This window comes from Moschus berezovskii, chromosome 7, assembly GCF_049115385.1.
Source record: "Moschus berezovskii isolate FMDL1 chromosome 7, NW_MosBer_1.0, whole genome shotgun sequence".
Lineage (NCBI taxonomy): Eukaryota > Metazoa > Chordata > Mammalia > Artiodactyla > Moschidae > Moschus > Moschus berezovskii.
Window position 1 is genome coordinate 45,344,454 of NC_142466.1, and position 14,120 is coordinate 45,358,573.

Below are 14,120 nucleotides of genomic sequence, written 5' to 3' on the forward strand. Positions count from 1 at the left end.
TTAATAAATGCTTTTCTTCCAGTCCCCAGTAGAAAGTATCAAAATCTCTGTCTTTATATGGCAGGAACAGCACTGAGTTAATGCCCTATGGGAAACCAGACAAGGAAAAAAAGCTGAAAGATAAATTTCTTGCCCTTCAAAGATTCCAAAATGCAGTAATTCCAAAAATGCCTTTCTGGAGATATCCTGCATTACCAAACAACTTGTGAAGTCTCTTTTAAAGGCTAGTGAGCTCAGTAAATTTGGAAAACTCAGCAGTGGCCACAGGACTGGAAAAGGTCAGTGTTCATTCCAATCCCAAGAAAGGCAATGCCAAAGAATGCTCAAACTACCGCACAATTGCACTCATCTCACACGCTAGTAAAGTCATGCTCAAAATTCTCCAAGCCAGGCTTCAGCAATATGTGAACCATGAATTCCCAGATGTTCAAGCAGGTTTTAGAAAAGGCAGAGGCACCAGAGATCAAATTGCCAACATCCGCTGGATCATGGAGAAAGCAAGAGAGTTCCAGAAAAACATCTATTTCTGCTTCATTGACTATGCCAAAGCCTTTGACTGTGTGGATCACAATAAACTGTGGAACATTCTGAAAGAGACGGGAATCCCAGACCACCTGACCTGCCTCTTGAGAAACCTGTATGCAGGTCAGGAAGCAACAGTCAGAACTGTACATGGAACAACAGACTGGTTCCAAATAGGAAAAGGAGTATGTCAAGGCTGTATATTGTCACCTTGCTTATTTAACTTATATGCAGAGTACATCATGAAGAACACTGGGCTGGAAGAAGCACAAGCTGGAATCAAGATTGCCGGGAGAAATATCAATAACCTCATATATGCAGATGACACTACCCTTATGGCAGAAAATGAAGAGGAACTCAAAAGCCTCTTGATGAAAGTGAAAGAGGAGAGTGAAAAGTTTGGCTTGAAGCTCAACATTCAGAAAACAAAGATCATGGCATCTGGTCCCATCACTTCATGGGAAATAGATGGGGAAACAGTGGAAACAGTGTCAGACTTTATTTTTTGGGGCTCCAAAATCACTGCGGATGCTGATTGCAGCCATGAAATTAAAAGACGCTTGCTCCTTGGAAAGAAAGTTATGACCAACCTAGATAGTATATTAAAAAGCAGAGACATTACTTTGCCAACCAAGGTCCGTCTAGTCAAGGCTATGGTTTTTTCCATGTTCATGTATGGATGTGAGAGTTGGACTGTGAAGAAAGCTGATCGCCGAAGAATTGATGTTTTTGAACTGTGGTGTTGGAGAAGACTCTTGAGAGTCCCTTGGACTGCAAGGAGATCCAACCAGTCCATTCTAAAGGAGATCAATCCTGGGTGTTCATTGGAGGGACTGATGCTAAAGCTGAAACTTCAATACTTTGGCCACCTCATGCAACGAGTTGACTCACTGGAAAAGACTCTGATGCTAGGAAAGGTTGGGGGCGGGAGGATAAGGGGACGACAGAGAATGAGATGGCTGGATGGCATCACCGACTCTGTGGACTTGAGTTTGAGTGAATTCCGTGAGTTGGTGATGGACAGGGAGGCCTGGCGTGCTGTGATTCATGGGGTCGCGGAGAGTCGGACACGACTGAGTGACTGAACTGAACTGAACTGAGCTTAGTAAACATGAGAAAGAGTATTTACCTTTTTCTTCTTCTTTGCCGTATTTGCTTTTCCCCTTCATTCTTGCCTCCCTGGGACTGAATTCTCAATGTAGGATTAGCAGAAAGTTTTGCTTCATGTTGTTTTCTAATAAATCTGAGTTAAGAAAATGGACCACCACACAGTCCAAGTGGTTGAATTTAGAAAGAGAAACATAAATATGTAGATAAGCAGAGGTAAGTTTTGAAAGACAGCTGCACTTATCTATACAGACCTTCTGAATAGCCATATAGCATCTGGTCATTTTAATTTACATTTATCATTTAGTTTGTATCAGCAAGCCAGTGTCCATGAGCAATTATTTTAAGATGGCAAGTACTAAATATTCTAATCTCTGCACCACAATCCAGATATTTTCTGACTTGGAAAATATTTTAAAAAGACAGTCTTTACTGTCAATGATAAAGTTTGTGTCGTAGCATTAATTTGGCAATGGACTTGTGAAATTCTGAGTTTAATCCTCAAACCTTGAAGCACTGCATATATTGAAAGACTAGGAGCAAGTTCCTAGATTTTCATCAAAAGAGACAAGAACTAAAGTTGTCTTGGGAGTAACTTGAGCTCTGAGTTTCCCTGACTTTCAGGTTTAATGAAGTTTTAGTGAGTTGATGTTCAGGCAGGGCACAGCTGAAGGCACTGCTTTTAATTTAACTTTTCATATTTCTAACCAAATATGTTGAATAATTTGATTTCTTTGTTCAATAACTACATTGTGTCACTATATTCCATGATATACTACATAACAGAGAATCTAGAGGTGAGGGTGGTTCTCTCAGAAGGATGAAGGTAGGGAAAACCTCCTTGCAGATTCCAGGGGCAGGTTCAAGGCTGTTTGGTCAGAGCCTTCTGTGGTCTGTGGTCACCAAAAGGGTGGGAGGTACTGGGTCTCAGTGGCATGTCCCTTGTCTTGTGACCTCACCCTAGGGGGAAGGACATGAATGAAGGAAAGGTAGATGGAACCCTATAAAGTACAGGACTTGAGGCAGGGCCTGGGTCTAGGAGTGGAAGGGGAGCTTGGAACGATCAGGGAACAAAAAGACTAGTGAAGCTAGAAGGAGATAAGCATGGGAAGCTATAATAAGTTGAGACTGATGATCTAAGCTTTGAAGACCATGAAAAGGCTTTCAGATTTTTGTTTTATCATATCTTGTTTGCCAGTCAACCTGCAATTAGGTCTACAAAGCTTTAAGTGAGAGTTGACTGGGACCTTGAGACTTATCTGCAAAGCTTTTAGACAGAACATCTGAAAGAAGGGACTTGAGATTTCAGCTGGTCTGTGGTCAAATATAGGTAAAAGTAGACAAAAATATTCAGATGGAGCCAAGGTAATATCACAGCTCTGAGGAAGGAGCTTTTCTGTAGTGTAACTCACTGATTCATACCCCTGGGCCGGAAACTGTTCCAACTCATGTGAAGGCTGGGCAGGAGCAAGAAGTATGCACATTTTGCTGTAAACCTGACAAACCTGCCTGTATATCGTTTGGCTCAGATGGTAAAGCGTCTGCCTACAATGAGGGAGACCCGGGTTCGATCCATGGGTCGGGAAGATCTCCTGGAGAAGGAAATGGCAACCCACTCCAGCATTCTTGTCTGGAAAATCCCATGGACAGAGGAGCCTGTTAGGCTACAGTCCATGGGCTCGTAAAGAGTCAGACACGACTGAGTGACTTCACTTTCACTTTCTTTTTCACTTACAAACACTCTAAGGTTCTTTACAACAGTGCCCTTAGACACCTTTCTTTGCTCTCTACCTTCCTGTGTAACAAACTGAATCACAGTTTGTCTGATTCTCAAGTCTTTGTTTTGAAATACTAATTTCTGGCCTTTGGGTTATATATTAGCTATTTGTCTTGCCAGCTTTCAAATGTAAGATTTCCCTACTGGATTGTGACTTAACTGGCCCAACTGACCTCCTGACATCACATGGCAAACACAATTCCAGTTCTGACAACTTGGAATCTAAATTCTATCCTAGCTAGAATAACTTCTGCTGCCAAGCAAGGAGAAATCGAGCATTTTGTTATGAACCACTGGATTCAGAGCACCTGTTTGTTCACCCTGGCAAGAAGGCAATGTCTCTGCTTTTCTTTACTCCTTTGTTGTTTAGTCACTAAGTCATGTCCAGCTCTTTTGTGATCCCATGGACTCTAGCCCACCAGGCTCCTCTGTCCCTAGGCATGGGGACTATGACTACAGAAGGAAAATTTAAAATCCTGAGGACAGATTTCTGCTGGGTCCATCCAGTCAGTGGAGGCTGAGATGTAGATTCAGATCATGCTTTCACAGATACTGAATCTAGCAACTGTTCTGAGAAGCTAAGCCTTTCCCTAGTCACACATCCAGAGGAATTTAGAGCCAATTCAGTAGAACTCACTGGGATTAAGTAGTCATAATGATTCATGTATATCCAGAGTTTTGGTTGGAAATTGGTGGGGATTTGGGGTGGGTAATACTGTTGGGCGCACACTGATTGCAATTCTGACATACTACATTTTAGGAGATGTGGAGGGTGATAGCTTTAGAAGCCCAGCAGTCACTTCCCAGGAGGGAAGAAGAAGCAATGAAGGTCTACCCACAAGAACTGATAGACATTGATCAGCTGCCAGGAGAAAGAATTGACAGCTCTTAAGCTTTATGGACTCTTTTGTTGACCATGATGGCTACTCCATTTCTTCTAAGGGATTCCTGCCCACAGGAGTAGATATGATGGTCATCTGAGTTAAATTCACCCATTCCAGTCCATTTTAGTTCACTGATTCCTAGAATGTCTACGTTCACTCTTGCCGTCTTCTGTTTGACCACTACCAATTTGCCTTGATTCATGGACCTAACATTCCAGGTTCCTATGCAATATTGCTCTTTACAGCATCAGACCTTGCTTCTATCACCGGTCACATCCACAACTGGGTATTGTTTTTGCTTTGGCTCCATCCCTTCATTCTTTCTGGAGTTATTTCTCCACTGATCTCCAGTAGCATACTGGGCACCTACCGACCTGGGGAATTCCTCATTCAGTATCCTATCATTTTGCCTTTTGATACTGTTCATGGGGTTCTCAAGGCAAGTATACTGAAGTGGTTTTCCATTCCCTTCTCCAGTGGACCACATTCTGTCAGACCTCTCCACCATGACCCGTCCATCTTGGGTGGTCCCGCAGGGCATGGCTTAGTTTCATTGAGTTAGACAGGGCTGTGGTCCATGTGATCAGATTAACTAGTTTTCTGTGATTATGATTTCAGTGTGTCTGCCCTCTGATGCCCCCTCGCAATACCTACCGTCTTATGTGGGTTTCTCTTACCTTGGTCGTGGAATATCTCTTCATAGCTGCTCCAGCAAAGTGCAGCTGCTGTACCTTACCTTAGATGGTGAAACAGTGGAAACAGTGTCAGACTTTATTTTGGGGGGCTCCAAAATCACTGCAGATGCTGATTGCAGCCATGAAATTAAAAGACGCTTACTTCTTGGAAGGAAAGTTATGATCAACCTAGATAGCATATTAAAAAGCAGAGACATTACTTTGCCAGCCAAGGTCCGTCTAGTCAAGGCTATGGTTTTTCCCATGGTCATGTATGGATGTGAGAGTTGGACTGCGAAGAAGGCTGATTGCTGAAGAATTGATGCTTTTGAACTGTGGTGCTGGAGAAGACTCTTGAGAGTCCCTTGGACTGCAAGGAGATCTAACCAGTCCATTCTAGGGGAGATCAATCCTGGGTGTTCATTGGAAGGACTGATGCTAAAGCTGAAACTGCAATACTTTGGCCACCTCATGCGACGAGTTGACTCACTGGAAAGGACTCTGATGCTGGGAAAGATTGGGGGCAGGAGGAGACAGGGATGACAGAGAATGAGATGGCTGGATGGCATCACCGACTCTGTGGACATGAGTTTGAGTGAACTCCGGGAGTTGGTGATGGACAGGGAGGCCTGGCATGCTGTGATTCATGGGGTCGCAAAGAGTCGGACACGACTGAGTAACAGAACTGAACTGAACTGAAGCTTTATGGGCTCTCTTGGGGGAAAGGATCCAAACTTTCACCACAGTTTAGCCGGAGCCTCAAGAGTGGGTTATGCAATGAACTAGTTCAGGTTACTAGACTTGAACCTCCCAATATTAACAAGCTTCTATATAAGGCTAGAGATGGAACAGAATATGACTCCTTTTTTTCTCTTGGATGATAACAGAACCATACCTCAAGGTGCACACGCATGTAAACACACATGCCCCTGTGTTTGCTGGTCCACCTCTGTTTGCCAGCTCCCCCAACCAGGGCATCTATATCCCTCCAATACATTATGCTTATTTTTATGCAGACTGCATTATTCATGGTTTATTTCTAAAAATGGTACTTGTTTAGATTGTTTATTGCCCAAAAAGTATAGATTAAGTTTAAGGGTTTGTTACTGATAATGATATTCAGAAACACCTTCCTCTGGCAAGTGTACTCCTTTCTAAAGAGAAACCCTTTGGGAGTGTTTTGCACATGATACTTGCAATATAAAGATCCCTGTGGGCAATTCTTGGTAATAATGGCTAATGTTTAATAGTGGCATTTGGACTTATGCCATTTGTGAGGCAGCAGAGTAGCTGAGAGCCTGGCCATGTGTTATCTGCACCTGGATTCAAATGTCCACTCTGTTATTTGCAGACTTTGAAGACTTGGGCAAGTTCTTTAGTCTCTCTGCCTTAAGTTTCTCATTGATGAAATGTGAGAGTTAATTTCTCCCTTTAGTGAGGATTAAAGAACATGATAGAAGTAAAGTCCTTAGCACATAGGAAGTGCTCAAATGCATGATATCGAGGTTTATTGGACTTTTTTTTTTCTTCATCTCTGTCCTGACACTTATGAATGCTCTTTAAATATTTGCAGGACATTTCTTTTATGTAAAAATGTTAATTACTGAAGAATCATTTTTAAAAGCCTGTTTCATCTCTTGCGTTTTCAAATCATGGGGTTTCTTTTACCAGAAAAAACCTTTGCAAATATAAAAATATTCCTGTGTACTAGAAGTTAAATGTCTTGTTTTGCTAAGGGTCCCCCCAAAGGATACATGTGATCTGGTGGCTAACTTGCACATAAACAATGAACTATAGCTCACTTAATCATGGCATCTTTTCAGGGTTAACTGAACTTTCAGTTTCACTAAGAGGAACTGCACGAATCATTTTCTCTGCTTCTCCCTAATCTGTGTGTATGTGCATGCACACATACAATTATACTGAAGTGGTTAAAGTACAGTTTAATACTCTGAATTTAGATAAACTTAATTTACTGATCTCACTTTTATTTGGTATGCTTTAGTAGTTTTCATTATCAAAATACCCAAGGAAGCCAAAATTAGATTTCCTTCTGATTTTTACTCATTCTCTTATATTTTACTTGTTCTCTTATATTTCTTTATCTCTAGAATGATCAGGAGGCAATATAAGAAAGCTCTCAAGCAAAAAGGACACAAAGTCTTTCCTTGTCTGATGAAGTCAACAGTCCCAAAACACATTAATTTATCTTCCTCTCTCATTTGAGAGTTGTACAGGCAGTCCTCCTGTTGGAATGCCAGAATTCCAGTGGTTGGTTTGTAGAAGGGAGTTATGTAGAACTCAAAATGCATTCTCCATAGAAACCATATTATACATGGTGGTTAGTTATATTTAACCCATAATACTTTGAAGTACAGTTCCAACAGAACTGAATGATGTGGCCATTCAATGAGCACTATTTTTTACAGGGAAATATGTTCAGGGATCTAACTATGGATGTCAGGAATGGAGCCTCTTCTATCCTTCCCATCCTCCATTTCTGAACCTCTGTTGCCTAGGGCAAAGAATTTCCCTAAGAGATGACTGAAAGGAGGGTAATGAGGTGTGGAGCTAGAGGATCTCAGAGTCTGGGGACCGGAGGATGATGTGTTGTGAGAATTCTCCCTTGTTTAGCTTCGGAGTAGCTCCTGATGTTCTTCCTTTCTTTAACTTTCTTTTTAAAAACACTTTTATTTTATATTGAACTATAGTTATTATTAACAATGATGTGTTAGTTCCAAGTGTGCAGCAAAGTGATTCAGTTATACATACACATGTGTCTGTTCTTTTTCAAATTATTTTCCCATTTACATTATTACAGAATATTTAGCAGAGTTCCCTATGCTGTACAATATGTCATTGCTGGTTATCTATTTTAAATAGAGTAGTGTGTATATGTCAGTCTCAGACACTTAATTTATCCCCCTCCCCTTTCTTTCCCCTTTGGTAACCATGAGTTTGTTTTCTAAGTATGTGAGACTATGTTTTGTAAATAAGTTCATTTGTATCATTTTTTTAGATTCTGCCTACATGTGTGCATGCTAAGTCACTTCAGTCATGTCCGACTCTTTGCAACGCTATGGACTATAGCCTGCCAGGCTCCTCTATCCATGGGATTCTTCAGGCAAGAATACTGGAGTGGGTTGCCATGCCCTCTCCAGGGATGGGTGGGTTCTTTACCACTAGTACCATCTGGGAAGCGTTTTGTTTTTTTTTTTTTTTTTTAGATTCTGCATATAAGCAATATTATATGGTATTTGACTTTCTCTGTGTCTGGCTTGGTATGATAATCTCTAGATTCATCCATGTTGCTGCAAATGAAATTATTTCATTCCTTTTAAGGGCTGAGTAGTATTACATTGATATATGTACTACATCTTCTTTATCCCTTCCTCTGACAATGAACGTTTAGGTTGCTTCCTCTTCCTTCCTTCCCATAACTGCCACCACCTCAAAATAGTGCGTGATACTCCTGGCCCACAGCACCCCAGCCAACTGGCGATACATGTCCAAGGCTCCTAGGCACAGGTGGCCCTCAGATCCCACCATGCCTGCACTCCATCCACCCCCCAGTCCTCAGCCTGTGTGCCCATCCTCTTTTTCTTGCTTTTCATCCACCAACCCCAATAATTGATCCTGTTCCTTCTCCCTCCACTGCCACAAATAACCTGAGAAGGATTTCTCTCTTCTCATTTTGCATCAGAACAGGGAGTCCCCTCTACTTGCCTAGTCCTGAAACGAATGCACAGAACACACGGAATCAGATACTCTGTGGAGTTAGCAAAAGAAATTCCCCCCTGACCTTATTCTCAGTATTTCAAGTAGGTTCTACAGATTAAAGTCAAAACCCTAGTTAATGGTAAGTCCTCTTCTATTAAATAAGGAACAGGTGCAAGATTTATCCATATTTCAAGAGGGCCCATGGATTTTGTCTTTCGTGATAAACATATCATCAAGAAATGTAACTGATAGTTGGAGGTTTAACTGGGTAAAATGACAGTGTGACTAGCACCCCCTAGTGTTGAGAAGAAGCTGTGAGTAGAGGGGAGGTGGCTGAGAGATGGGGGTGTTAACAGAATTTCTCTTTGTTGGTGCTGTCTTTCAGCCATGTCTGACTCTTTATGGCCCAATGGACTAGAGCCCACCAGATTCCTCTGTCCATGGAATTTTCCAGGCAAGGATACTGGAATGGGTTGTCATTTCCTACTCCAGGGGATCTTTGTGACCCTGGGATTGAACCCACGTCTCTTGTGTCTCCTGCGTTGGCAGGTGGCTTCTTCAGCACTAGTATCACCTGGGAAACCCCTTCTCTTTATTGCTTTGCTTTAAATCCACTTCTTCAGGAGCAGAATTCCAGGATGCTGGATTCATCTGCCAAGAGACTTCTGAGTAAAGTGCTTAAGGTAATTCAAGAGAAGCATCCAGGGATGATGGGTTCTTCAGCACTAGTACCACCTGGGAAATCCCTTCTCTTTATTGCTTTGCTTTAAATCCACTTCTTCAGGAGCAGAATTCCAGGATGCTGGATTCATCTGCCAAGAGACTTCTGAGTAAAGTGCTTAAGGTAATTCAAGAGAAGCATCCAGGGATGAAACCAAAACTAAGATGCCAGCAAAAGAGACCAGGGAGGGAGGTGAAAATCAAGTGGCCAGGAATGAGCTATAGACAGTAGCAGAAGTTAGGCAGAAGCAAGGGATTCGTGGTGGAGCCTGGAGAGACTCCTGGCTGCTGCCTGAGTGAACACTGTAAGCATTTATTTTTCTAGGACTCTCGAGCTTTTAAGGGAAGGAAATTCCTGAAGACCCTGGGTAAACTTGCATGTCCTTCCTCAAATCACCACCAATCTTGCCTTAGCCAAGGACAAGAGTGCTAAAGTAACAGTGAGGTTTCTGGAGGCAGAAGCATTCTGAAGACAGACATTTGAGTAGGTAAAATAAGCAGAAGTCACAAGCCTTAACAAGCAGGTATAGGGTAGAGTTAGTCATTGGTTGCCTAGATGCTGTTAAGTTTTTAGTGGTTTTAGATGTCTCTTTGGTTTGCTTTTCTGACTCTGGCTACTCTGTTTGTAGAAGTTGGTATTTGTCATCGTGCTGAAACCATTCTACATACAGACAAGGTTTCATTTATTGTCCCAGGCTTGCCTCCTTTCTGTCCTGTGGAGTTTGGTGAGATATGAGGAGAATGGAGCCAGTCAGCTCCTGGACTCTTGCCTCCTGTCATTTATTTACTGAACACTTAATTTGTGCCAGACACTTCATTATACACAGGGAACATATTAGTGAACAATATTGACACAAATCTTGCCCTTATGAAGTTCACGTTCTAGTGGGAGAGGCAGACAATAAACAGATTACAAAAATATAATCTGTGACATATGATGCTAAACCTGGGAACAAGGATATAGTGGTTAAAACTGTACATAGGGTGGCCAAAGGGGTTGCTTTTGAGTAAAAATTTGAAGGAGATTAGTCTGGTAGGGCTGTCATAAAAGGATACCACAGACTGGGTGGCTCAAATTGTGGACATTTGTTTTCTCACAGGTCTGGAGGCTGGAAGTCTAACAGCAGGGCGCTGTTAGGGTTGGTTTCTGAGGAGACTCCTCTTCCTGGCTCTGCATGTGGCATGTGGCTCTGCCATTTACTAGCTGTATATTTTTTGGAAAGTTGACTTACTTCTTTGCGTTTTGGTTTCCTAATCTGTAAAATTGGAATAATAATCTACCTCATAGAGTTATTGTGAGGATTAAATGAATAAAATGAAATGAAATTGGGAAAATTTATGGTCAATAGTAAATAGTATATAAATGTTTGCTCTTATTGTTATAAATGTTTGCCTTCCTGGCAACTATATACATTACAAACTAGCCAATCTCATTCCTCCAAATGTGTGCCTATCTCCTCTCCTAAAATGTTCAGATGGGCTTATCAGGCTTTCAGAGGCAGCAACACAAAGTCACAGATTGAAAGGTAAACTAAGTCCACTGGGAAAAGATAAGTGCCATTTGATGAGAACGCTTGATTTGAATAACAAATCCATATAGCTAAAGGTAGGCTTAAAGTTGGGGGTATAGAATCAAAAGTTGGGAATCAGACAGAGGCGGGGAAGAGCACAGAGGAAGGAGGAGAGTTCAGTATGACAGCATGCTAGAAACAAATGAGATGGTGTTCAAGATGGCTGCCGCGAAGCTTCATCCCACTCCCCTAGATTCCCCACCCAACCCCATCAGGAAAGCCTCATGAAAGGCCCTGGCCAGGGTCTAGGATAATTTTGCAGTGGGATACTGATTCCCATTATAATTTTTTCTGGCTCCATAAAATCCCCATGGTATTAAGTACCATAGGAGAGGGAGCCAAGGTACCAATCAACAGTTGTCTAATATTTCTATGTGCCCTGGCTTCCCAGCCCAAGTTTTTAGGACTAGGAGATAATTAAGAGTAGGTAAAGATTTAGATTGACTCAGCTCAGCAAGGATTGATGGAAGGCAGGATGAATATGCAGAGATGGGAATAATTAGATATCTTCTTCCATAGGATAGATATAGATAAATATGCTAAGGAAGACATATTTAAGTTTTATGCAGGAGTGAGTGGAGTAGATGTCTCGTCTGTAGTACAGCCTCAATCCAATGGTCACTGGTGCCTTTGAAGGTATTTTATACATGTCCACTGTAGTCTGTGTCTTTTCTAGGTGCTGATCATTGGGGTGTTTCTAATAATCAGGTATTTGGGGTAAATAATAGTCTGGAAGTTATAAGAGTTATGGAATGGTAAATGTTGGGTGGTGAAGCAATGCTGTGAATTACATGAGATTTTTGTGGCAGTAAGAAACACTGACCAGCTAAATTACTTCAGGAAGTGTTTACGGGTTAGCACGGAGGCACAGTGACTTTTGCTTGTGTTTGTGGAGATTGAGGGACCATTTTGTAGAGCAGCTTCCTATTGCTTGTTTTTCTGTATGATAAAAAATATTGGCTGGTCTTTGTCTCTGATTTCTTGTAAGGAGCCTCTAAATCCTTGGAATTTCCCGAGTGAAAGGACTATTGTTTTATTCATGATAGGTCCCTCAATAGTTTCAAGATGGGGGCTAGCAGTGCTGGAAAGACCCAACCATGTGATTAAGGTTTGGAGAGCTGAGTCACATTATATCAGCCTGACCTCCCAATCTCTGGAGAGAGAAGAGGAATGAAGATTGAGTTCTATCATGTGGCCAACAATTCAATCAATAATACCCATGTAATGAAACCCCAATAAAAACTCTGGTCACCTGAAGCTATACAACTGAACCTGCCAGATTGGTAATCATATATTTATGTGCTGTCAGGATGATGCATCCTGAAGACATGGAAGTGTCAGGTTTCCTCTAAGGTCTCATTCTGGTGCTTCTTCACTTCATCAATCCCAATTTATATCCTTTATAATAAAACTTTAATCACAAGTACAGGGCTTTCCTGAGTTCTGTGAGTCATTCCAATTAATTATGGTATTTCAAGTACTAAGAAATCCCTGAAGGTTTGTAGCCAATTCGTCAGAAGTGTGGGTGGCCTGGGTTACAAGACAAGTTTCTAGGTCAATATTAGGATATTTGAAACCATACTATGAAGTTAAATATGAAAAATCTACATGACTGTATGGACCAGTTTCAATGTAATTGAATCTTTTAATTTCTTAGTTCTAATGTTCTAGAATGAAAGTTTGGCTCAGCTAAGTCTATGGGGAAACAGTAGAAACAGTGTCAGGATTTATTTTGGGGGGCTCCAAAATCACTGCAGATGCTGATTGCAGCCATGAAATTAAAAGATGCTTACTCCTCGGAAGGAAAGTTATGACCAACCTAGATAGTATGTTAAAAAGCAGAGACATTACTTTGCCAACAAACGTCCTTCTAGTCAAGGCTATGGTTTTTCCAGTGGTCATGTATGGATGTGAGAGTTGGACTGTGAAGAAAGCTGATCGCCGAAGAATCAATGCTTTTAAACTGTGGTGCTGGAGAAGACTCTTGAGAGTCCCTTGGACTGCAAGGAGATCCAACCAGTCCATTCTAAAGGAGATCAATCCTGGGTGTTCATTGGAAGGACTGATGCTAAAGCTGAAACTCCAATACTTTGGCCACCTCATGCGACGAGTTGACTCATTGGAAAAGACTCTGATGCTGGGAGGGACTGGGGGCGGGAGGAGAAGGGGACGACAGAGAATGAGATGGTTGGATGGCATCACTGACTCGATGGACATGAGTTTGAGTGAACTCTGGTGTTGGTGATGGACAGGGAGGCCTGGCGTGCTGTGGTTCATGGGGTCGCAAAGAGTCTGACACGACTGAGCGACTGAACTGAACTGAACTGAACTGAAGTCTATGAATTGTTCCTCTAACATAGTAAGCATTTTTTATCCAATTAGCTGAAAGTTTCAGTGCCATGGGCCTGAGCTATGGTAGCCAGGATTGGGGTAGAGGTGATGGAAACCTTCAACTTCCAAAGAACCCACTTCTTTTCTTGAGGTGACCATTTATTTGGGTTGTTGTATAGTTAAACAGGGAAGGAACTTTTAAATTACCTGGCGAATTCTCAGGAATTTCCAGATATTTTTGACTGTTCTAGGGATCTGCTTAGTAATTTCTGAGAGATGACCAAGTGCCATGATAATGTGTCATAGTAGCTGGCCAAGGTGCATCATTTTGAGGGCATTCATCCACTTTTCACTTGCCTTATGTGAATGAGGCTCTAGGCACTGAAAGGCATGGCATCATTGAGCCTCCCAGCAATAGATCTGGTCAGAAAGAGTGGGACGTGGTCTCAGATATTAATAGCTGCCTGGAAGCCCCAGTAATTTTGATAGTGTGGCACTCATCAATTTTTCTTATGTTGGAATTCATGGACAAGAACTGAAATTCCATGGCCCAGAGGCAACTGATCTCATTCCTTAGCAGCATCAACAAATGGCATCATTGTCCCCTTAATGGGGAGGGCCATCAAGCACATTGGCTAGAACCGTCAGAAGACCTACACAGTTCTAGATTACTGCTGACCCCTCATGCAATTCATGAGAGTTCCGTTCCGTTCCGTCGCTCAGTCGTGTCCGACTCTATGCGACCCCGTGGACTGTGGCCTACCAGGCTTCTCCGTCCACGGGATTCTCCAGGCAAGAATACTGGAGTGGGTTA